This window comes from Tupaia chinensis, unplaced genomic scaffold (assembly GCF_000334495.1).
Source record: "Tupaia chinensis unplaced genomic scaffold, TupChi_1.0 Scaffold000539_1, whole genome shotgun sequence".
NCBI lineage: Eukaryota > Metazoa > Chordata > Mammalia > Scandentia > Tupaiidae > Tupaia > Tupaia belangeri.
Window position 1 is genome coordinate 372,539 of NW_006160052.1, and position 23,498 is coordinate 396,036.

Genomic DNA, 23,498 nt, shown 5'->3' on the forward strand with positions numbered 1-23,498 from the left:
ATTATAATTATTTTTAAAGTTTTCTGTTTAGTATGTGTGCTCACCAGAGAGAGACAGAGGGAAAGTGAGAAACCATGCCACCAGGTCCAGGACTTGAACTGCAGCTGGCTATGTGGGAGTTCAGCACCCCAACCACCATGCCACCTGCTGGACCCCTGTTTCTCTACTTTCAAGATATTTTCTTTGACTTTAATTTAAAAAAATTAACTATTGGTATGTATTTTTTGGGGGTTATCTAGTTCAGATTTCACTTTTTCCCCCCAGTGTTTTAGCCATAGGGTGCATGTGCTCACCAGAGAAAGACAGAGAGAGAGAAAGTGAGTAATCATTTCCCAAGGGGGCTGGTAATCCCTTCTCCTCCAACCTCCTTTCAGGATTTTGGGTATGCACACACATGCACCCAGTGTGATTATCAAGCTGCTGAGTCCAGGGCTTGAAATGTGGTTGGCCACCTGGGAGTTCAGGGCCTTAGCCAACCCACCACCTGCTGGGCCCTCACTGTTTTAGATTCTCTCGGTTTGTAATTGCCACTGTCACTGAGCACTGCATGCTAAGTAACAGAGATGCCCATCAGACATGGTGATTTTAACCAGGTTCATCGTTCGTGGATTTCTGATTTACAGGGCCTCCTAAAGTACAGGCCTACGGAAGGAAGCTGTCATTTGGCTTTGAAGGTGGTGCGTCTTGTCTGGGAGCACAACTTTTTGGGCTTTATGTAACTGTCTGGTCCCTGGCTCACTACTAGTTCAGAGTTTATAATCCAAGCAGGTTCCAAGAACATGAAGTCCCTTCAACAGAGTCTCTCTGGTACATTACAGTCCTGCTCAGGTTCCAAAGTTGATGAGATGTCAGTTTGTCTCAGACAGTGCTTAGCCGGAGCAGTGCAGTCAGACTGCAAGATTTGCTTGGGCAAAACATGCAGCTCCGATATTTGGAGATGGGATCACATTTGGTATTTATAGTGTTTCCCAATGAGTTATACTTTTTGGTACATTGACTTTTTAAAATTTATTTGAGGAAGAAGAAAGGAGAGACTGTGTGTGTATGTGTGTGCGTGTGTGTGTGTGTGCGCGCGCATGTGTGCACACATGCACTCAAGGGCATGTGCTCTTGCCAAAGAGAGAGAGAGAGAGATGAAGAGAAAAGGAGGAGAGGGAAAAGCACTCCCCAGTGGAGAATTGTCATGCCACAATCCCTTCTCCATCTGTCTGTGCCTTTGGGATTTGGGGCAGGCATGCGCACGTGCCCAGCATATTTCTCAAGCCACTGTGTGCTAGACTCAAACCATATTCTAGGCCATATGGAATCTGGCTGCCCTTAATCACTAGGTTGTGGCCTAATGACTCATTTAATCGAGAGCAATTCTTGTGTTAGCAAACCTAGACAGTCTCCAAAGCATAAAGCCTCCATTTGTATTTCTTCTCCAGAAATTTCTTCTCCATTGAGACCAGCCAGCAGTGGTTACATTGCTGGACTCCCACATGGAAGACCTTGGTTCGTGCCCTGGACTTGGAGGCTTGAAACACACTGGGCACATGTCCATGCATGCCCAAAATCCTGAGAGGAGAATAGAGAAGGGATTGCAGCATGGCCATGCCCCTGGATGGTGATTTCTTGTTTTCTGTCTTTCTGGCAAGTGTATATGCCCTATTAAAGAAAAGAAAAGAAAAGAAAAGAAAAGAAAAGAAAAGAAAAGAAAAGAAAAGAAGAGAAAAGAAATTTCTTCTCCATTACAGAATGATGGTAAAAATTCAGTCTAGAAATGACCTCAAGGTCTCTACCCCCTATTTGCTAGTTGTGTAGAAATTCTTGTTGGATAACTTATATACATTTCATACTTTATTTATTTATTAGATCCCTGCCATAGGGTGTGTGCACTTGCTGGAGAGAGTCAGTGAGAGGGAAAGTGAGAAATCACGCCCACCTGGGGATGGTCACACTGCAATCCCTTCTTTTCCATTCTTCTCGCTGGGTTTTGGGCACAAACACACAAACACGCCCAGCATGATTTTCAGGTCTCTGGGTCTAGGACTTAAACCACACGGTCAGCCACGTGGAAGTCCTGTACCCAAGCACCATGCCACTTACTGGCCCCACTTCTCATATTTTATAATCATAAAGATTTAGGGCCAGTTTCATAGCCCAGTGGTAAATGGGGCCAGATCCTATATGACTGACAAAGTTTTGATTCCTGTTCCCAACAGCTTGAAAACACTCTGGGCATATGTGTGCTCATGCCCAAAATTCTGACAGGGTAGAGAAATGGAGAAGGAACTGTGGTGTTACCATGCCCCTTTGGGAGGTATTTCTTCCCCAACTCCTGTCCCTCTTTCTGGTAAACAAATAAACAAAAATATCATAAAGATTAAAAAGTACCTGTTTCTTTGTGGAAAGAACTCTCATTCATTGATCAATTATAAGAAGAATTCAAAATGTCAGGACCAGCAGTTAGTGTAATGGCCATGTTGCCGAACTCCCATGTAGCCGACTGCAGTTTGAGTCCCGGACCCAGTGACTTAAACTCACGCCGGGCACGTGTGCGTGCGTGCCCAAGATCCCGAGAGGAGAATAGAGGAGAAGGGATTGCCGCGTGGCCATCCTGGGGGGTGACTTCTTGCTTTCTGTCTCTCTGTCTCTCTCTGTCTTTCTGGCGAGCGCACATGCCCTATAGCAAAAACCTCTCCCCCCAAAAAAGAAGAATTCAAAATGTGTATGAGGAAAGTACAATCTCTTTATCTCCTCTCTTCCCATTTACCAGTCAGATCAATATTTGTAATTTATATGAGTGTAAATATTTATAATTCATTTAAGCACATGTAGTTTATTATTATTTTCACTGAGAAATGGTATCTGTTGTTACTTTCTTCACTGCTATTTATAATTAATAGTAAAGTGAGAGAATTTGTCCACACCTAAACAAAAGCGTAAGTGAACCAGCAGGTGGCATGGTGGTTAAGGTGCTGGATTTCCATATGACTGACCCTGGTTCAAGTCCCAGACCTGGTGGCTTGAAAATCACAACAAATAGTTAGATAAATAAATAAATGAATGTTTATAAAAGAAAAAATATATAAGACTTCTGCAGACAAATTGTAGAGGTATTTTTATTTTGATAGAGATTCTCTTAGCAGCTGATGCTGAAATAACATCATTTACCTATATGGTTATGCCTAGCAGTCTAATGCCACAACCCAACCAATTCAGAGATTTTCTGTTTGGAGTGGCAGTTGTATAAACTGTAGAGTAATCACATGAATATTCTGTGCAAATTAAATTATCTGAGTATTTTTTTATCCAAAAGGCAAATTTATTTTAGTTTTAGGTATTGCAAGTTGGAGTAATCTTTAGAAAGTCTGGGAATATACAAATAATAGCTTATTGATGGTAGTTAACTATTGAATATATTTTATATTATTTGGCTTCTCAATTCTTCTCTCTTTTTGAGTCTTTAAAAAATTTTAAGAATTATTTAATTTTAATAATTAATTTATTTAAATTTGATCAGAGAGGGACAGAGCGAGAGCAAGAGCAAGAGTGAGAGAGAGAAGAGAGAGAGAGAGACTGGGAAAGTGAGAAAGCAAACTGCCAGGTCTGGGACTCGAACTGCAGTCAGCTATGTGGGAGTCCAGCATCCTTAACCACTATGCCACCTGCTGACCCCCAGGGTTTTTTTTTAATTTTGTTTTTTAGTTTAATATTTTTATTGTCAATGGGAACATGTGCTTACTACAGAGAGAGAGAAAGCACCACTTGCAATGGGGCATGGTCTTGCTGCAATCTTTTTCCTCCATTTCTCCATCGGGATTTTGGGAACGTGTACTCAGATGCCCAGCATATTTTTCAAGCTGCAGAGTCAGGATTCAAACCATGGTTGGCCATGTGGGATCCAGATCCCTATGCATAGGGCTTAACTCTGCACTAGGAGACCAGCCCTTTTTCTTTCCCTCTTTTTAAACACATTAGATATCTTAGCATTTAAAATGGAACTTCTACCAGTTATGTTCAGAAAAACACAGCATGGACCATGGAAATTACCTATATGGAGAAGGGCTTATCACTTTCCAGAGAGGTTTAAGAAGTAGTTTTCCTTTTGGGGCCAGCAAGTGGCATGGTGGTTGAGGCTTCGGACTCCCACGTGGCTGACCATGGCTTGAGTTCTGAACCTGGTGACTTGCTTTCTCACTTTCCCTTTCTCTCTCTGGTCAGATTAAATAATAATAAATAAAATGCAATAACTATTTATTTAAAAAAATTTTTTTCTGTAACCTTATTGAGAGGAAGGTCTCTGCAGAACTCTCCTTCCTAGAGTGGGCAGTCCTGAGTTGCTGTATCTGCTATGCTTCTTGGAGTTCAGGAGGGTAATATCCGTTTCCTTTCAATGGTGTGTTAATGGGGTGTTGCAGTGTTACTGATGTGTAGCAAAGAGATAACAACTAGAAAGCTGATTAAAATAGAGTAGACTTGATTTAAGGAAAAGGGCAAAACCCTTTCCTTCCCTAAATTTTTAAATCTTCCTGCTCACACCCATTAGGAAGACCTGAAACAATAGAGCCAGCTCTGAGAATGGCATTTTTTTCTGTTCACTCTTAATGAAACTTCTTGTTTGTTTTCTTAATGACTTTAAATCTCCACCTTCTGCTAACTAGTTACTTTGTGCAAGAAATGACAAATGCTTATTTTCCTGGTGGGTGGTACATTTAAAAACAATTTCCCTTCCCCCAAGCCCATTTTGGAACCCTTTAGGCCAAATGGGTGACCACAGGGAGTGAGGTCCTAAGGCAGCACAGTGTGATAGTCCTAAAGGAAATAATGCCTTTGGCTTCAAGAATTTTACTGGGTTACTGATGCCCTGATTCCTGATTTTTAACAAGGCAGAAACATCTTAATCTCCACTTAGGAAAAGTAGTAATTTTATTAATTTACTGCTTTTCGTTATTGCACACAGAAGATGTTCTGTCCACTATTCTTACTGTAATCAAATGGTACTTTTACCATTTGGCTTATATTTCCACATTCTAAGGGAAGTAAATAGAGAAAGGACAAAGAATTGTAATCTGGGCACATTTAGTAAATCATCAGAGTTGTTAAATAAGGACAAAAGAGGAGACAAGAGTAAAACACACTGGAAAATAAATGAAAATAACTAGAGGGGAGAAAACAGCTTTATTAGAAACTGATATACAATTTATATGTAGAATTTTTTGGGAAGGGATATTAGTTATAAGAAAATAATTATAAACAAAAACATGTTATTTATTTATAGTCATTTAAAAATATGTGTTGATAAATATTTATATAAGCATATTTCTCATTGAAAAACACAATTAAACAAAATAGTATTTTTTCTGGAATAAAAAAATTATTTAATTTTATTTATTATCATGATTATTATTTTTAAAATTTGCCATAGGGCATATATGCTCACCAGAGAACAAGAGCGAGAGAGAGAGAGAGAGAAAATGAGAATGTGAGAAAGCAAGTTGCCAGGTCTGGGACTTGAACCACAGTCAGCCATGTGGGAGTCCAGTGCCTTAACCACTTTAGGCCACCTACTGGCCCCTTTCCTGAATGGTTTTTTTAAAAAGTTGACTTCTTATTGGTCTAGAACAATGAAGGCATTGACACTTCACAGTTGCATACTCTTCGTAATTACAGAACATTTCACGTTGCTTTGGCGTTTATCATAGGAAAATAGGTAATAGTTATTAGAGCCCCAAATGAAAATCAGGTCTCCCCTCATTTAGGATTTCTCTTTCAACTGTTTAGACTCTTAGGTAACTTTCCTAAGAACTTATCCAGTTTCATTTGTTTTAGCTAATATATAAACATTTCATAATATTTTCATAGTCAAACAGTGCTGTCTGAGATTTGAAATCCTGGAACTTGGAGTGCCTGAGGCAGATGCGCTGGATATTCTCTGTTCACTCTCCAGCCTTCTCCACCCTGCCCTGTGTCCTGGAAGGCCAGCCAGAGTGCACTGCATCAAGGGCCACTGGTTAGTTCCGCAGGAGCTGTGGGCAGAGGAGAGTGAGATCTGGTGTGAACTTCAGTGCTTTCCCTCCTGGGCCAGGGGGTGGCAGTGGCTGGTCTCTTTAAATGAAGATGTCGTAGACCCTGTGGGTTCCCCTCTCACGTTCTGTCAGCCCTTGTTCCTTAGCATGACAATGGCTCCTTCTTTTGAAAACACCCTGTGCCTCAGGTTTTTCTCTGGCCCTGATACATGTCGGCCTGGCCATGGTGCTGGACAGCTGCAGTCTTCAGGTGACACCAACAGCGTATGGCAATCGGTGGATAAATACTTCCTCTTTAGGCCCCCCAAGTTGGAACAGCTCTGAGCTGTGTACTCCAACATTGCCCAGACATGCCTGTCAAGACTGAGCCCCTTCCATGCTCGGTGGTGATCTGCTGATTTAGGCACTCTTGGCCTGCTTCCCTGCCCTCTGCCCTTCCTTACGTCTCTTCCAGTGCCACCTGAGAATGCCACCCAAACTAACTACTCAGTACTCAGATCTTAGCCTCAAGATTAGCTTCTGGGATCCCAAGCTAACGAAACTCATGGCTCTCAAACAGCTGCCTGGGATAGCCATTGCTTACTCTGTGAGTTCAGGAATCCTTCCTCCCCACGTCTTCAAGCCAGGCGTAGCCATGGATAGGCACTCTTGTTAGCCCTGGGCTGATTCAACGCTGGTACACACAGCTGCAAGACAGTCTGGGCAATGTAGTTTTGTTGTACGACTAAATATTGAAAATTTTTTAGTTAGGAAGAAGGTGAGAATAAGTGGAGTGGCCATTTTATGGTCTTGGCCTTGGTGGTACACTTCAGTGACTACTCTTTTTGAGAGATGTTGTGAGCTAATGAATGAGAGTGACACTAATTAGGCCAGCGATGAGTACAATCCAGTTGCCACCGTACAGTCAATAAAAGCATTCCGGTCACCCACGGGCTGCTCTTTGGGATGATTGCTGTTAGGGCAGAGCTGGGTTTGGCTTGGCTGCGCTCTCTTAGAGGTAGAGTTCTTGCAACCTCTCTGTGGTGCTGATGTGATAACACACTAACCTTAGTTGCAACAAAGCTGTCCTACATCCAACTGCCTGACCGGCTTCGTCTCACGTCTCAGGCGTTGTGACAATATTTACACACAGTTGTAGCACAAATAACAATTTTACACATCAATAAAAACTCAGAGGGAGTGCTGGGAAGGATTTGTTCTCTCAAGTGCAGTGACCGAGACTCACCATGTTAGATATTTTATAGGATATAAAATGAGTAATAAATAGGTCCCTCCCTGTGGAACTCCTTGGCTGGTATTAATGGAGGATGGCGGGGGTGGAGGGGAATGAAGGGAAATTTTTGGTGGGAAGAAATGATAACATAAGCATTAGTGGCAGGGTACTTTATTACAATGTTAATTACTATGGACTCACCATCCTACCCTGGCTCATTGTTACAGGGTGTGTGCGCTTGCCAGAAAGACAGAGAGAGACAGAGAGACAGAAAGCGAGAAATCACCCCCCAGGGGGGATGGTCACGCCGCAATCCCTTCTCCTCCCTGGCTTATTGTTAAAATTATGCAAGGCGCCCTAGAATAAGAAGAAAATAAGGAAGAATAAAGGGGTACCTTTAAGGGTCAAGAATAAGTAGCAATTCAGGAGCACTGTGAAGAGGATGGAGCTTGGTCGGGCCATGGGTAATGATGGGTAATACCTCAAAGAGGACAGCTGCACGGTGTCTTAGGGATGCTCCATCCTAGGGCCCAGGACTTAGAGCTGAGGCAGAGCTGCCTCACCAGCACTCCCCCAGCCCAACTTAGCATGGGAACAGAAAGGCTGGGCAGTGAGAACAGCAGAAGGACCAAGGTAGACGACAGAGTAGAAACCCCTCTCCTATTTTTTGATAAAGATACTTCTAGATTCTGGTGTAAGCCAGGGAGGTAAGGGGAGTCAAATAAAGATTGAGATTGAATGTCTCACCAGCTCAGAGAAACAGTGACTTGAGATGGATTTAAATTGATACAAAGAAAATCAATTCTTAGACACCTAAAACAGGTGGATTAAGATGAAACTTTTCCATGTATAAATACCTGAGACAGTAAGGCAGAATATGACAAGGATTCTAGGGGTGACTAAGCAATAGAGGGTGTCCGTAATAACTCAGGATATAATATGTGCTTTTTGGGAGCATTGTACCTAAGAGTCATTAACCAAAGGCTAAAGACTGGAGACATAAATTCTGAGGCACTTCTGGCCCATGTGCACACATATAAAGCCGGTTCCAGCAACATGAGGGTTATTTGCACACAAAATGATGCAGGGCTGGCTGTTGGGCTGAACCAACAAAAAGGTTCTCCACAAAGCTTTTTTTGGCTAGGCAGAAGATGGACCAGGAGGGCAGTTAGATAGAGTATGGTAAAAGGGCTGACCCTGTTAGTCGAGTGTTAGGGAAGAACTTTCTGTTCATTCCTCCTAGTTTGGCCTAGTCATATACACTTGAGCATACTGTTAAAAATTCACACTGTCCATCCTCTGGATTATGGAGACAGAGAAAACACTGCTTGATCTGTGAGGCAGGATGGCATGTGGTACAGACCCCTTTGTTCTTCCATTCTCCATTTCACAGATGCCTGGCTGGCCAATTGAAGAGAGAGAAAGAGAGAAAGTGAGAGAGTGAGCTGCCAGGTCCAAGACTTGAACTGTGGTTGGCCATGTGGGAGTCCAGCACCTTACCACCACGCCACCTGCCAGACCCTCATTTTTGTTATTCCAGAGGTTTTAGAGCAGAGGTTTCTGTGTAATTTCTGTTTTTCCTGAAAGAAATTATGGCAAATAGTTGGGTGATAAACCTAGAGACATTTTCTACTATACTCTGTATTTCCTTGATTCTAGAATGCTTGGTGAATGTTTTGTTTAGTGTTTTGGAACTAAGAATGAGTTTTGCAATCAATGTCCAAAAAAAATCTGTCCATTTCTAAAGAGTCTTAAGTTAGATTTGTTTGTCATTGTGCATGAACATGCTTAGGATTTCCTGGAAAATACCTTATCATCTGATCACCAATTCAGGTGAGTTATTTGTAAAAGTATTCAACACATGTAAATTTAATGCTAGACCTACAATTGGCTTTTTTGTTGTTGTTGTTAATTTAAAGATTATAAAATAATCCAGCAAAAACTGAATTTGGGGGGCCAGCAGATGGTGTCATGGTTATGTCACTGGACTCTCATGTAGTTGACCATGGCTTGAATCCCAGACCTGGTGGCTTAAAACTTGCACCAGGCAAGTGTGTGTGAGTACCCAAAATCTATAGACATCCCCCCAGGGGTTGTTTCTCACTCTTTCTGTCTCTCTGGCAAGTGCATGTTCCCTATAGAAAGAAAATCTCTCTAAAACAAACAACAAAGCTGAATGTTTAAGAAAATGTTAACATTTATTTAATTTAGACAAAGACTTACTATGTCATGATCATTCTACTTCAGCCTCCTGAGTAGCTGGTATTACAGGTACATGCTACCATGGTGAGGTCTAAACTTTCTTTTTAATGTATTGGGTTCTCAGGAAAGTGATGACTTTTTTTTGGTATGTTTTTCTATGCAAAAATGTATCATGACTTTCCTGACAACCCAGTAATATAAAAGTGTGGACAGAAGTCTGATTGCTTTTCACTGTTTTTCCAGAGGGCCTGGGGGAGTCACACCCACAGATGCTGACAGACCATTCTGGCCCATTAGTAACAAGATTCTTCCCACAAACTGCCCTTGGCACAGTATTGGAGTATCTTGTGATGTATATTAAGCCTCCTTATCTCTGTTAAAGTACATTCCTTTCTGATCTCAGCAACCTGTAATCACCACCCTAAAAGTTGTAAAACCCACCTTTAACCTACAAGTCCCACTTCCACATGTCCTGCCTTTTTGGGTCAGACCAATGGAAAACTTCACTAAATTCCAAACTCTGTCTCTTACTTTCAAAATCCAATAAAAGGAACCCCTGTACTTGATTACCCCAAAAAAAGGCATGTTCTGCCTTCTCTCCAGGCCTAGGAAACTCACTCTGCTTAGAAATAAACTTCATTAATTATTAATTTTTTAAGAGGTTTTTGCTATAGGGCATGTGCGCTCACCAGAAAGAGAGAGACAGAAAGACAGAAAGCGAGAAATCACCCCCCAGGGAGGATGGCCATGCCCACAATCCCTTCTCCTCCTTTCTCCTCTTAGGATCTTGGGCACGCACACACACGTGCCCAGCGTAAGTTTAAGCCACTGGGTCCAGGACTTGAGCCGCAGTCAACTACATGGGAGTTCAGCGACATAGCCATTACTCTAACTGCTGGTCCCAATTATTAATTTTTTAGAGTTGATTATTTTCCATTGACAATATGATGACCATGAAGGGACCAGAGATGAACCTGAGATCTTCTGAGGGGTCGCTTTGAACCTGGTACATGTGCCCTCTCCGACTCCAAGCCTCTCCTGGGGGAGATTCGGTAAGTCTTCTGGCCCTGGACCTCCCATAATATGGTAGCTAGTGTGGTATATTTCTAAGCTGGTTTTGCTCGTTTGTCTTTTGTTTGTCTGTTTTGGGTAACCCAGGTTTGGTCCCCTCTGAGCGAGGGATAGGGGTTTGCTCCCCTCTGAGTGAAGGGTAGTGGTTTGCTCTCTCCGATCTAGGTGTAGTGTTTTGTTCCCCTCTGAGTGGGTAGTTAGGAAAACCAAATGTATGAAAGTGCACTAATTATTTAAAAAAAAAAAAAAACAAACAGGAAAAAAAGTGCATTCTGAAGGATGTTCCTCCCTTGCCTTTGAAAACTGCTTCAATTGACTGCTATGCATTTGCACTGGAGAAACAGAACTGTCTTATTTATAGGCAAATGAGAAATAGTCTCTCAGCTCTGAAGATAAAGGGTACTTGCTCCTCCCTGCTGGTAGGCACCCCAGGCCACCCCAGGCTACTGAGATTCATAGGGGAGTGTCTGGAGGGGTAGATTTTCTCCTCTTAGGACTAGTAGCAGCCGTATAGGGAATCCCAAGCACAATGATTAATAACAGGTCCATACAGCAGAATAAGAGCTGACCACTCAAGCGTTTTGGGCCCCCTTCCAGGGTGCTAAATTCTTGAAGTGAACTGAGACATGTAAGATGAGTGATCTCAACACAAGAGTGACATTTAGTGAAGAGATGCTAAAAAAAAGGTTGCACCCTGGTCCACCACATTAAAATCCTTAGATTTCCACAGGCCAGTTTCTCCTTTTAAAAATGGATTTTAAAAAGAAAAAAGGCAAAACACGGGAAATAAGACATCTACAGTTTAAAAAGAGCAAAGAGGACGACTCCTTTTGGGTACCACAGCTAGCTTCATGTATGACATCTATGGCACCTTGACCTGCAGGTATTTAGATAAATGGGAAGAATTATGAAAGGTGATCTTGGTTAGAATTTTCTCAGGCAGAAGCTTCAAGCAAGGACCCCTTAATGTATTTTCTAAGGTTCTTGAAATACAAGGTCCATATACAACGTTGTAATGGCCCAGAGTAAGGAGTAAGTCTTCAGACTTTGGTTATGATAATGACCAACAGGAACCATGATTGAGGGCCATTTGACCTCTAAACTCTCACTTTAAGGAAGGATAAGACTTTCATTTCAATATGTAAGATGTTCGTAGGCCGGAAACTGCTGGTTGTGAGCTCAAAGACTCCAGGCTGAATGGCTCCAGAAACCTGAAGAGAAATTTGATTATCCAAGGCCTCACCAATGAAGAATGCCCATAAGATGATCACGCCCTCTTCAACCAATCACTGAACTGATCATACAGCTGGGACCTCTGTCCCTAATTTTGCCCTTAAAAATGCATGTGGGTTTGTGCTTTGCAATAAAGCTGTACTTTCCTTCATCACACCATGTGCCTATGGTTTGGTTTTATAGTGCTTGTGGGAGCGAACCTGATTTGAGTTCAGTAGTAATATTTCTAAATCAGTCTTTTTGCGTGCTAAATTAGAAAATCTGTATCTCATTTTTTAAAAAAATAAGGTTGCTAAATTAATTAGTATTAAAATTTATTTTAAAAAATGGTGGTAAAATTAACTCCTTATAAAAAGCTAACAAAAATAAATTTGAGAAAAAATTGTCTGGACAATTTCTATCTTTTCTTATTCCTTCTCTCTCTTTTTTATTTTTTATTTTTTATTGGGGAGGTTTTTTCTCTAGGGCACATGCACTAGCCAGAAAGAAAGACAGGGAGAGACAGAGAGACAGAAAGTGAGAAATCACCCACAAGGGGGGATGGCCACGATGCAATCCATTCTCCTCTCTGGATCTTGGGCATGCATGCACACGTGCCCGACAACGTGCGTTTAAGCCACTGGGTCCGGGACTCGAACCTCAGACAACTACATGAGAGTCCAGAGACATAGCCATTTCGCTAACTGCTGGTCCCTCCTATTCCTTCTCTTACCAGAAACAAACTTGGGAAAGATACACATTGGCAGATTAGTCTACATAATGGTTATTGTCAACAAATTCAAATCTGGTTCTCTCTTCAGGATATTATGGGCCAAACCTTTAGCACATAATATGAGGAAGGGAAGGCTAGCCTTGTCGCAACTTATGGGGGCAAAGAGCAGGGCAGCTCATGCTGGAAGGACCAGTCTCCTAGAGTTTCGTTTTATTTAATCTTTGTATTTTGTTTAATCACAAAAGTCTCTATTGAATTGATCATGTACTTATCAGTTTAAGAGCATGTGTTCATCTGGTTGAGCCTCCATGAATTGCAAGATCTTAGATAACATTTTCTATTTTAGTGGAAAACAATCATCAGTTTTCTGGCAGCAATAGGCCTGGGTCTTTTTTTTTTTTTTTTTTCTCCCTTCTCTTTTGCTCACAGCCAGCAATTTCTATCTTGTAGAACATCTTAAATTTTTGTTATTCATTTAAGATCTATATTTATACTTGGTATAGTCTTCTCTCAGCCTTTGTCTTCTTATTTATCATAACTAAAGCCTAAGTTTTTCCTTTTACTGTGGGTCATTATAATATAATCTTTTTTTTGCCGACAATGGGCCTGGTTTTTTTTTTTTTTTTTTTTTCTCCCTTCTCTTTTGCTCACAGCCAGCAATTTCTATCTTGTAGAACATCTTAAATTTTTGTTATTCATTTAAGATCTATATTTATACTTGGTATAGTCTTCTCTCAGCCTTTGTCTTCTTATTTATCATAACTAAAGCCTAAGTTTTTCCTTTTACTGTGGGTCATTATAATATAAATGAACCTTGAATTCCAAGCCCCTTATAAAAGATTTTTTTAAATCCCAGTCTTAACTTTTATTTTCAAGTTGGAGTCATAGTTTTAAGATAATGATACAGTAAAATTATGATGCAGGAAGTTGGGGTGCATGGGCCCTACGTCCAGTAGAAGATCAACAGTGAATTTGATTCTTTTAATTTACACTCACAGAGAAATGGAGACATGGACACAGAAGAAATATTGAAGTGGAGAGTTCGGAGAGGGAAGAAATATCAGCTCCCAGGCAGGGAATGAGCCCAGGGTAATAGGTTGCCAATGGAAAACTGAGATGAAGTGTTTTGTTTGTTTGTTTCTTTCTTTTTTCTCATCTGTGTCTGAAGGATTTTTGGGGGGATTTTTATCTACGCTAGTTCAGCTTCTGAGAAGTTAACTTTATATGAGAAGAGGAGACACTTGCAGAAGGGCTGGCTATCATATTGAAAAGTGTCAGCTCACTGACAAACTTACTTACTGCTACTCAAAGAAACTTCTAAGGAGTGAGTCCCCTGAAAGGTGTGCTGCTATGGGAAGGAAAAATTTAGCTATAGGGTGTATTTTAAAAAGTACAAAAGTAAACATTTCTGTTAGGGAGGAAATTCACTCCTAAACCTGAAAGGCATATGGGTAGGCAGCTACCAGAGAAAGCCAACTGCCTTGAGCATGAGATTAAGCATTGACATTAAACCTGGAGGTTAGTAAAACGTTTTTTTTTTTTTACAGGGGAAGGTCTGTCATTAGTTTCTGGTTTCTTTGTTTTGGTTTCTGGCATTTTACCCCCTGCACGTTCATATCTCTCAGGAGAGAAATTTAATCTCATCAGACATGTCCAGAGTAGTCTTTGAAGGAATTAGCATCCATATCTCGATGCACTTCCTGGATGTTGACTTCATGTCCCATTCCAGTGGTGAATTTTCTGTGTGCATATCTGGGATATGAGTGGAAGATAACAACCTTCCTGTTGCCAAGAGCCAGGTAGGAAGGGTGAGTATGACACAGGGATACTTTTATAACTCTCTTATATGTTTGTTTGTGTTATACACATGTTTATGTATGTTGTATGTTATGTTTTTGAGGCAATGTCGTTAAAGAATTCTATTGAATTTTGCATATAAATAAAGAGCGCTCATAGCATTTAATCCAAATGATTTCTAGTTCACATGTCTTTAAGTAAATAGGTCTGCTACAAATTTTAAAATAAAATTGAAGATATCTTCATAATTGTCAGCCTAGGTTTTACCAATCAAACAATGAAATAGTTTTGGTACTATTAATTTAGTGAAAATAGATTTCAGAGTTATCAGCAACTTAAGGTAAATATCTAATATCCATATGGTATACATATTTAACATGTTATAAAAAGTAAATAGGGAAATACATAACTACTTTCTGGTATCTTTTGGTATTTAGATAGCCCAGGCATATAGTTTTTAAAGATAAGTCTGGTGATTATAAGTATGATGTTATAAAATTTTCAGATAATTTTAGATCTTAGAAGGAATTATGGTATGTTAAATGATGACAAGTATAATAAAATAGTTGTCATCATTTCAGTTAAAATACTTTGGTTAATATAAAGTGTAAAGTTTTTCACTTGGCTTCTAAATCTTATAAAAGACAGAAAACAATTTCTTTGGAGCAATCTATAGGATATTTTTGTTCTATAGAAAAAATTGTTTTAAAAAATTGGATACTTTAAAAAATAGTTGCTATATGACAACCCAAATGCTTACTTATAAAATAATCAAAGTTACGAGGGCTGGCAGTTGGTGTGATGGTTAAGATGTTGTACTCACACATGGCTGACTGGTTTGAATCCCAGATCTGGGAGCTTTCTTTCTTGCTCTCTCTCTCTGGTCAAATCTTAATGTGAAATAAACAATTCTTTTTTACAAAAATTAAGATTACAGAAGGATAAAATAATTAAAGTTAATATATGTAATTCTACATATAAAGTTACAAAACATTAAAATGTCTTTTGAGTAAAAATCAATAAGTAAGGCATAAAAATATTCTTTCAACATAATACTTTTTTGGGGGGGCGTCTAAATAAAAGGTTATTTAAAATTATATAAAGTACTTTGCATAAAACCCCTTGGGGGGATTAAAGCCATAAACTGTTTCAGTCCATCCTACCTAGAAGACTGATGTCTTTTATGGGATAGAAAGAGGAATAGAGTCCTACAAATGGCTAACGCCTTGATCGGATTACATGCCATTGTGCCCTCTGCCCGTCTGTGGGCATAGGCCGGAACAGTTCTGTAGTCTTGTGTGACAGTAATGAAAGTGTCTGGCCAGAGTTTGTTAGAACCATCTCTTATTTATTCTTTCTTCTGAGGGGAGGTTCCCAAAAAATCTATTCAGAGGTCAATCTAACACAAGGTAGAAAACAGCAAGAAAGAAAAAAATGTTTTCGTAAAAAATTGCAGTATAAGTATTTGTGCTAAAGTCAGATGACTAAAACAAATACATATTTAATTATAAAAAAGGTATAAATACTAGGTTTAGGATATATTCAGTTAAGATTTGAGTTTGAAAGACAAAAATAGTTACAGAGAAAAGAAAGTAAATTGTATAAAAAAGTTTTATTATGATAAGTTTTATATGACAAATTAGCTAAAATTGGGGGAAACACTATATATGTCTTTCTAAAAACTTAATAAAAGTTATTTTGGTCTCGTACTTAAAATCATTTTTTTAAAAGTATTTATCTGCTCTCAGTAAACTGCAAACATAGTGCAGGAGATTTCTTTACAGCTTGCTAACTTGCTTAAGAAACAGATTTTTATGCTTTATGTTTGTATTTAGTGAAATTTTGATTGCTTGACAATAGAGTTTTAAAAAGCTATAAACTTTTTAATTTTGTAACTTTTTATAATTATCAGCTTACTTAAATATACTCAGTGACTTATGATCCTGTTGTATCCTAATATTGTATTGAGTTTTCTGACATGTTCTTGACAAAGATCAAACTATAAATTAAACATTTTTAGACCTAAACTTTCATTTTTGGATTTTTCCTGTTGGACCCATGGGAAACCTCAAAAGATGTATCTCATTTTTTGTAAAACCTAAAATGGTATATCAGTTTATGTAAGGATCATTGTCAACTGTAGTCTTCTTCAAATTTTTTTACATACATATTATTGGTACTAATATATTCAAGTCATGAATTTATGAATTTAATGCTCTTGAAGTGACACTCAGTCATAAGTTTATCTTAAATTACTGTGTACGATAGAAAAATTGTTTTGTTATTTACCTCTATTGTAATGAACTGCTATCAAGTTATTATAGGTATTTCTCATTTTTGCCATTCACACTTCTAAAAATTGCTCCCCTCTCCATTGAACTTTGAGGCCTGACTCTTTCCTTTACACAGAGACAATTGGCTGTTGAATCTGTCAGAGATGTCCTTTCCCCAAGACTCCACTGCCTGTAACAATGTGTTACAGAAAACCAGACACTGAAGAACAGAAAGCAGCACTCAGAGAGATTATAACTGTTTATTATGGTGGTGGACACAGAGTAATTAATACTCTGAAAATCCAGCCCCAGCTGAGAGTTAGACACGGTCTTTTATGGGTGAATTTGAGGAGGGGTGGTTCCAGAATGCTCGGAGTGTCTTACCAATGAAAGGGTTCTGCCTTATACAGAGCTGGCAGAGAATCTAACCTGCTCAAGACCTCCAGCCACTCAACAGGTCAGGGGAGGGGCAGCTAGCTCAAAGGGGAACAGGAAACCTGGGCAGGTATCAGCCCTGGCTTGCTTCAAGGTTGCTCATAAGTTCTGGGATCCTCCATCTCATTACCCCCTCTTGAGGCTCCTTAACCATGCAAGAGGAGGGTCAAGTAACAGGAGGGCAGTGAGCATAGCTTCCTGGGGCAATGACAAGTACTTGATATTTGATGGCTTCAAGGAGGGAGTATTATTGCGGTGCCATCCATCACTGTCCTCAGGCTTCTGCCATGCATAGATTGGTCAGCGTCCAAAGCAGGATTGTAGACTCCTCAAAATTCCAGCATGTGTAGAGCAGCCAGCCCAGGAGTGGCTGCAGCAGGGCTGTAGTCCTGATCATGGGTCTTGGTCCTCTGGAAGGTCACCTAGGTTGGCTGCTCAGGGTGGCTTTGCACCATCTAGGTCCCGGAGTCCTCTGGTACTGTGGCTCACTTTACTCGCGAGTGATGAATCCATGGGGCCAGCCCTGCAACCTTAACTGCAGTGGGGGTAACAAGCACGATATATGGCCCCAACCAGGTGGGCTGTGGTGAGTCTTTTTTCCAATTTTTCACCCATATCAAGTCCCCAGGCTGTGTTTGTATACCCAGTTTCTGAGGGGGACTGGGGTTCTTTTTAAGGTTACATGGGCTATTTCCTTTAACGTTTTCCCCAAGCCACTAGATCTTGAGTCAGGGGTGCCTCGCCCAGCTGACAGACATCAGCCATTCAGGCCTGGGTGGCTAAAGGGGGTGGCTGGCCAAACGGGATCTCATAAGGGGAATAACCTTGGTCTTGGTGTGTACATTGAACTTGGAGCAGGGGTAGTGGGAGGACATCCACCCGGGGGCACCCAGTGTCCTGACAGAGCTTTGCTAGGGTGGACTTGAGGGTACAGTTCATTTGTTCCATTCTCCCGGAACTCTGAGGTCAGATGCAGTGTGAAGCTTCCATTTTATGCCTAAGACCTCTGTTACTACCTGTGTGACTTCTGTCACAAAAGCAGGGCCACTGTCTGACCCGATCATAAGGGGAAGCCCAAGTTGAGGTATAACTTCCTTCCGAAAGGCTCGAGTGGCTTCCCTGGCCTTTTCAGTTCACATAGAAAAGGCTTCCAGCAACCCGAGTAAATACAGACCAGGACTAGTAAGCACTTATAGCCACAGCATGATCACACTTCCGAGAAGTCTGCCTCGAGTAATTCTAGGGGAGTTGTCCTGGTGGCTTGGATTCCAGCTGGCTGAGTTGGCCCCCGGGCAGGGTTATTTCTGACACAGGTCTCGCACCACATGCTCACAGTCGCACACAATGACGGTAGGTGGCTCCAGAAGTAGTATTGGTGTAGCAAGTTCTCTAGGTTAGTCTTTCCCGAGTGAGTCAACTCCTGGTGCTGCTTTACCAGTGAATATCCCAGGGACTGAGGTAAGTATATTCTTTCATCTGGCAATCTCCACCATCCATCTTCTTCCAGGGTTGCTCGTCTGACTTTGCCCAACGATGTTCATCAGAGGTAGAAGGGGGGCTTCTGGGAGACTCGTGAGTGGTAACATGTTGGTTACAGCAGTCAGGGTTCAGTTGGTGGCAGCTTTGGCTGTCTGGTCTGCCAACTGGCTTCACAGGGTGATGGAGTCTTCCCCTCTCTGGTCCCCCCTACAATGGATGATTGCCACTTCCTCTGGCTCCCAGACTGCTTCTAATAATCAGCAGATTTCCTCCTTGTTTTTAACTATCTTCCCTTCTGCCGAGAGGAGTTCTCTCTTGATAAAACGCCCCATATATGTGTAGGGTGGCAAAGGCATAATTCGAGGATTTCCCATCAATAAGCCCTGCTAGTGGGCCATCCTAGAGCTGGCTAGCCGTTTATATCCCCTGCTGTTCGTCAGGGCAGTCACTGAGTGAGGGACCTGGACAGTGATAGCTTGGCCTAAGGTTAACTTGTCTGCCTCTTTAATCAATTCAACAGTGGTGGCAAGGGCTCGCAGGCCAGGGGGCCATCCAGATGCCACTGGGTCGAGTCTTTTAGACAGGTCGGTGATGGGTCTCTTCCAAGGGCCAGCAGGCTTGAGTCAGAACTCTTAGTGCTGTCTGATCTTTTTCATACATGAGCAGATTGAATTCTCAGGTGACATCTGGGAGCCCCAAAGCTGGGGCTTTCCTGAGACTTGACTTGAGATCCTGGAAGACCTGCTCTTAGAGGGGTCCCCATTGGAAGGGGGATTCTTCTGGACCTTTTAGTAGTTCATACAGTGTTCTGGCCTTCTCAGCAAAGCTTGGGATCCAAATCCTGTAGAATCCAGCTGCTCCCAGGAACTTGCACAGTTGTGGGCTGAAGCAGCCCAGATACTACCTGTTTGCATTTGTGCTCAAGAGCACGGTGACCTTCAGTCAGAATGAATCCTAAGAATTGTACCTGGGTATGGCAGATTTGGGCTTTCTTCATTGAGACCTTGTACCTGGCTTGGGATAGAAGCTAGAGCAGGTCTCGCGTTCCCTTACAGCAATTTTCTCGGGTTGCTCCAGCAAGCAGGAGGTCATCCACATATTGGATTTTCCACACCTGGAAAATTTTTTAAGTCAATAGCAAGTGCTTCCCCTGGGGCAAGTATTTGCCATTCTTCCTCTCTGGGCATTGTTACAATCAGGATTTTGGCAGGGCTCACAGTCAGTGCCACAGAGCCTGATGAGTCAAAGGTGATTTGTGTTCTGAGTTTAGTCAATAGGTCTCTTCCCAGCAATGGGACTGGACATTTAGGCAGGTACAGGAACTCATGGGTAACCAGGGCCACCCTCCCCCAGCTGGCAGCTTCTTGCCTATAAAAGGGCTGACTTTTGGTGTTTCCAGTGGCCCCTAGGATGGGTGGCTTTTTGGCCTGGCAAGGGGGCCAGGGGCTGGGTGATGATGGAGTGTTCAGCTCCAGTATCTACCATGTATGCCCTTGGCTGCCCTCTCCCCCATTTTAACATTGACCAGGGCATCCTGGGGCCCAGGATTATGGATCCCAGTCAGTCCTATTCTGATTCCATCATGGCCAGGAAGTCCCTTGGAGGTTCTGGGTGGAAGGTCTTGAGGGCTCCTGGTGGATTTTTGGTTATTCTCCCTTGGTTTGGCTTCCACTTGGGGCATTAACCTTTTCAGTATCCATCTTCTTTACAGTATGCACATTGAGTTGGCCTGAGTCCAGGGCGGCTGGATTTTGGCTCCCCTCTGGGACCGGGTGGAGCATCCGGTAGTCTAATGGCAGCAGCCAGCAGGGATGCCTTTTGCTTCATTTGCCAATCTGCTTCCTTCCTTTCCTCTCGGTCTCAGTTCATGAAGACTTGATTAGCAGCCTCCAGAAGCTGGGTGGCGTTCATTCCAGCAAAGCCTTTCTGCTTTTGGAGTTTTCCACGGATGTCAGGGCGATTGGGTGACAGAGGCGGCATTAACCATTTGCTGGCTTTTGGAGCTCTCCAGATCAAATCGAGTACAGATCCCATATGCCTCGTAGAGACTCATAAAACTGCTCCAGTGGTTCATCTGTCTTTTGAATTATTTCTGTCGTTTTTGCGGTGTTAGAAGGTTTCTTTGCATTGGCTTTCATTTCCTGCAGGAGTGCTTTTTGATATCTGCTGACATGGGTGCAGCCACCCTCAGTATTGAAATCCTAGGCAGGCTTTTCTTTTGGAAAAGCAGTTCTGACTCAAGCCTCAGGGTCCATCACATTGTTGGGGCATGCTCTTGTAACCATTTCTTTGCTGCCACAAGGACTCTGTGGTGCTCCTCTGTGTTAAGTAGGGTGAGGAGTAGTTGCTAGCAGTCATCCCAGGTGGGCTGGTGGGTTTGAAGTATAGATTCCACGAGATCTATCGTTGCCTGGGGCTGTTCCGAGTAGGAGGGAGTGTGGTGTTTCCAGTTAAGTAGATGAGTAGTGGTGAAGGGCTGGTAGTAGAGAGTCACTCTGCCTTCTGTAATAGCCCCATCTGCACCTATCTGGGGGTCCTTAATTTCCCAGAAGGGCATCTGAAGAGTGAGATTGCCCCAGGTCACAACAGCTCGACAGGTGACAATGGTTGAGGTGAGGTCTAGGCGCCAGATTCAGGACCGCTGACGGCTTCCCCCCTGAGTTGGTGCTGGCTCATCAGGTTGTTCTTCAGGCCCTGGAGAAACAGATGGTGGCAGAGTCTCAATTGCCAGTTCGGTAGCCAAGATATATAGGGGTGGAGTTATTAATGGGTCCTCTTGGGGCGGGGGACCCTGCAGGATTGGTGCAATGGGTTTCTTTTGGTTAGGGTCTAGCTTTGGGTGCAGGACACAGGCAGCCAAAATAGTGCATTGGTTTTTTCCCTTCATATAGATGCACACCCATGGCAGAGTGACTTGGGCTATCTGTAGCAAGGAGTCAGCATAGGGAAACTGATTGGAGTGGCCTGGGGTGCCAGTAACAACGTTACATATAGCCCACATGGTAGGGAGGTGTAAAGTTTCCGGTGGCCGTCCTACTTTGAAAGAGGGCCATTTAACCTCACAAAGAGCTCTCAATTTCTTCAGTTTCATTTTCATCCCATAGTCACCAGAGAAGCCCTTTTTGAAATTAGCTAACATAAAATCCGGCACAGTGGATTTGGATGACTTGGATTAGAGTTCTCCCATGGAGGCACTGAGAGGCATGGCTTGAATATCTCTGATCTCTCCAGATATCAAAAGCCTGCATCTCCCAGAGGGCTCAGTGGCTAGAGGAAGCTTTTGAGTAGATGATAAATGCTGCCAGGCAGTGCTCCATTGATGCAATTTTGAGTCAAAAGTCAAATTTAAATGATTTAATTTGAACATGGCTAGGTAGAATAATTTGGCAGCATGTGTAGTGAGTGGGCCCCAGTTCCCTCCTTTTATTGTTTTACATAAATTGTGAGAGTTCGTTTTATATATTGATGTATATTTTACAAACAAACAAAAACTGTTCAACAAATTTTCCCAAATAGAACAAAACATTCTTACTGATAACAGTTTAAGATTTTAGTCATTTAGGGACCAGCAGTTAGTGTAATGGCTATGTCGCTGGACTCCCTTGTAGTCGACCACAGTTCATGTCCCGGACCCGGTGGCTTAAAACTCACACTGGGTGTGTGTGTGCACGTGTGCCCAAGATCCTGAGGAGAATGGAGGAGAAGGGATTGCGGCGTGACCATCCCCCCCTGGGGGGTGATTTCTTACTTTCTGTCTGTATGTCTCTGTCTGTCTGGCGAGCGCATGCGCCCTATAGCAAAAACCTCTCAAAAAATATAAAAAAGATTTTAGTCATTTGAAATAACCTTTAGAAGGCAGAAACAGAAACCCCAAAGCAACTGTCCAGGGACAGAAAGTCCTGAGCACCCTAGGGGTGAGAAAGGGTTAACTCGGTGTCTGTCAGCACTAAACGGAGTTGTTAGGTCATCATCAAGGCTACAAGGTCATAAGAGTTGCCAAGCTGCTATGGGGACTGAATTACAAGATCACCACAGGCTGTACATTTCCTTCAACACCTCCATTCTCCTCTCGGGATCTTGGGCACGCAGGCACACGCGCCCGGCGTGAGTTTAAGCCACAGGGTCCGAGACTCGAACCGTGGTTGACTACGTGGGAGTCCAGTGACATAGCCATTATGCTAACTGCTGGTCCCCTTCAACACTTCTTGACAATCCACATTAGCATTTTCAAAGGCCAGTTGCTTCAACAATGCCTCAGCTACATCTATATTCTCTACCTGCCTTTGCAAAGATTTTTGTAACCTATCTATAAATGCATTGCACTAGGTAGAAATTTCTGCCCCAACTTGCGGGGGCAAAATTGATGGCCTGACATTCATTACCCTGCCTATCCACCTCTTCAGGGAAAGTCCTCCCATCAGCCTCTGTGTCCCCTGTCCTGTGAACGGTGTCACAACAGACAAAGGGTGAATGCTCCCCCTCCCCCCCAAGGACCAATCAGGCGTCTGTCCACCCATGTCCCTCATGGGATTTGTGCAGTTCCTTGGTAATAAGCAATTGGATATAGAAACCCCACCAGATTGAATGCATAGAGAGGGACTGGGTTGCACAGTGCCAGTTTTGCTATTTATCCTTCATGGAACTTCCATGGAAACAGACCCAATTACGCTCCGTAGCAAGAAGCCATGGAGCCTCAAACACATTCGCTTATCACAAATACTCACATTCATTCAAAGGTTATACATTCCCTCCCTATATCAGCCAGATGAGCCCTAACTGCTGGTCCTGCGACTAAAGGAGAGTGATCAGGTCTCCTCTTCTACTCAATCCGAATTGTTCTGTCTGACTAGAGCTCTACAGATCCCAGGGGGCTTACCAGATTATCAGAGTTGACCTCAGTTGATGCATCAGGATCCAGGAGTTGGTCTTTCTGTCCAATCAGAGTCCAATGATCAAGGAATCCTTGGCCTCAGGGTGGGCAACCCAGCCAAGGGATCCTATGAAACAAGACAGGGGCATGCCTATCTCTCCACACTGTAGTGCCTGTCCCAGAGGCGGGGAATCCTAGGATT

The 23,498-nt window shown here is 42.4% G+C and overlaps 1 long non-coding RNA gene across 3 annotated transcripts in view; it reads left to right on the forward strand.

Annotated features, from left to right (window-relative positions):
• The window catches only part of LOC102472034 (uncharacterized), a 42,587-nt gene that overhangs the window by 18,268 nt on the left and 821 nt on the right, over positions 1-23,498 (forward strand). Inside the window, exons 2-3 of one of the 3 annotated variants that reach the window (XR_335798.3) lie at positions 10,347-10,478; positions 13,441-13,515. This is a non-coding gene — a long non-coding RNA (uncharacterized LOC102472034). Of the gene's footprint in view, positions 1-10,346; positions 10,479-11,643; positions 11,822-13,440; positions 13,516-23,498 lie in introns of those variants that run through there. The other 2 variants (XR_003550870.1, XR_003550871.1) reach the window with 2 other exon arrangements.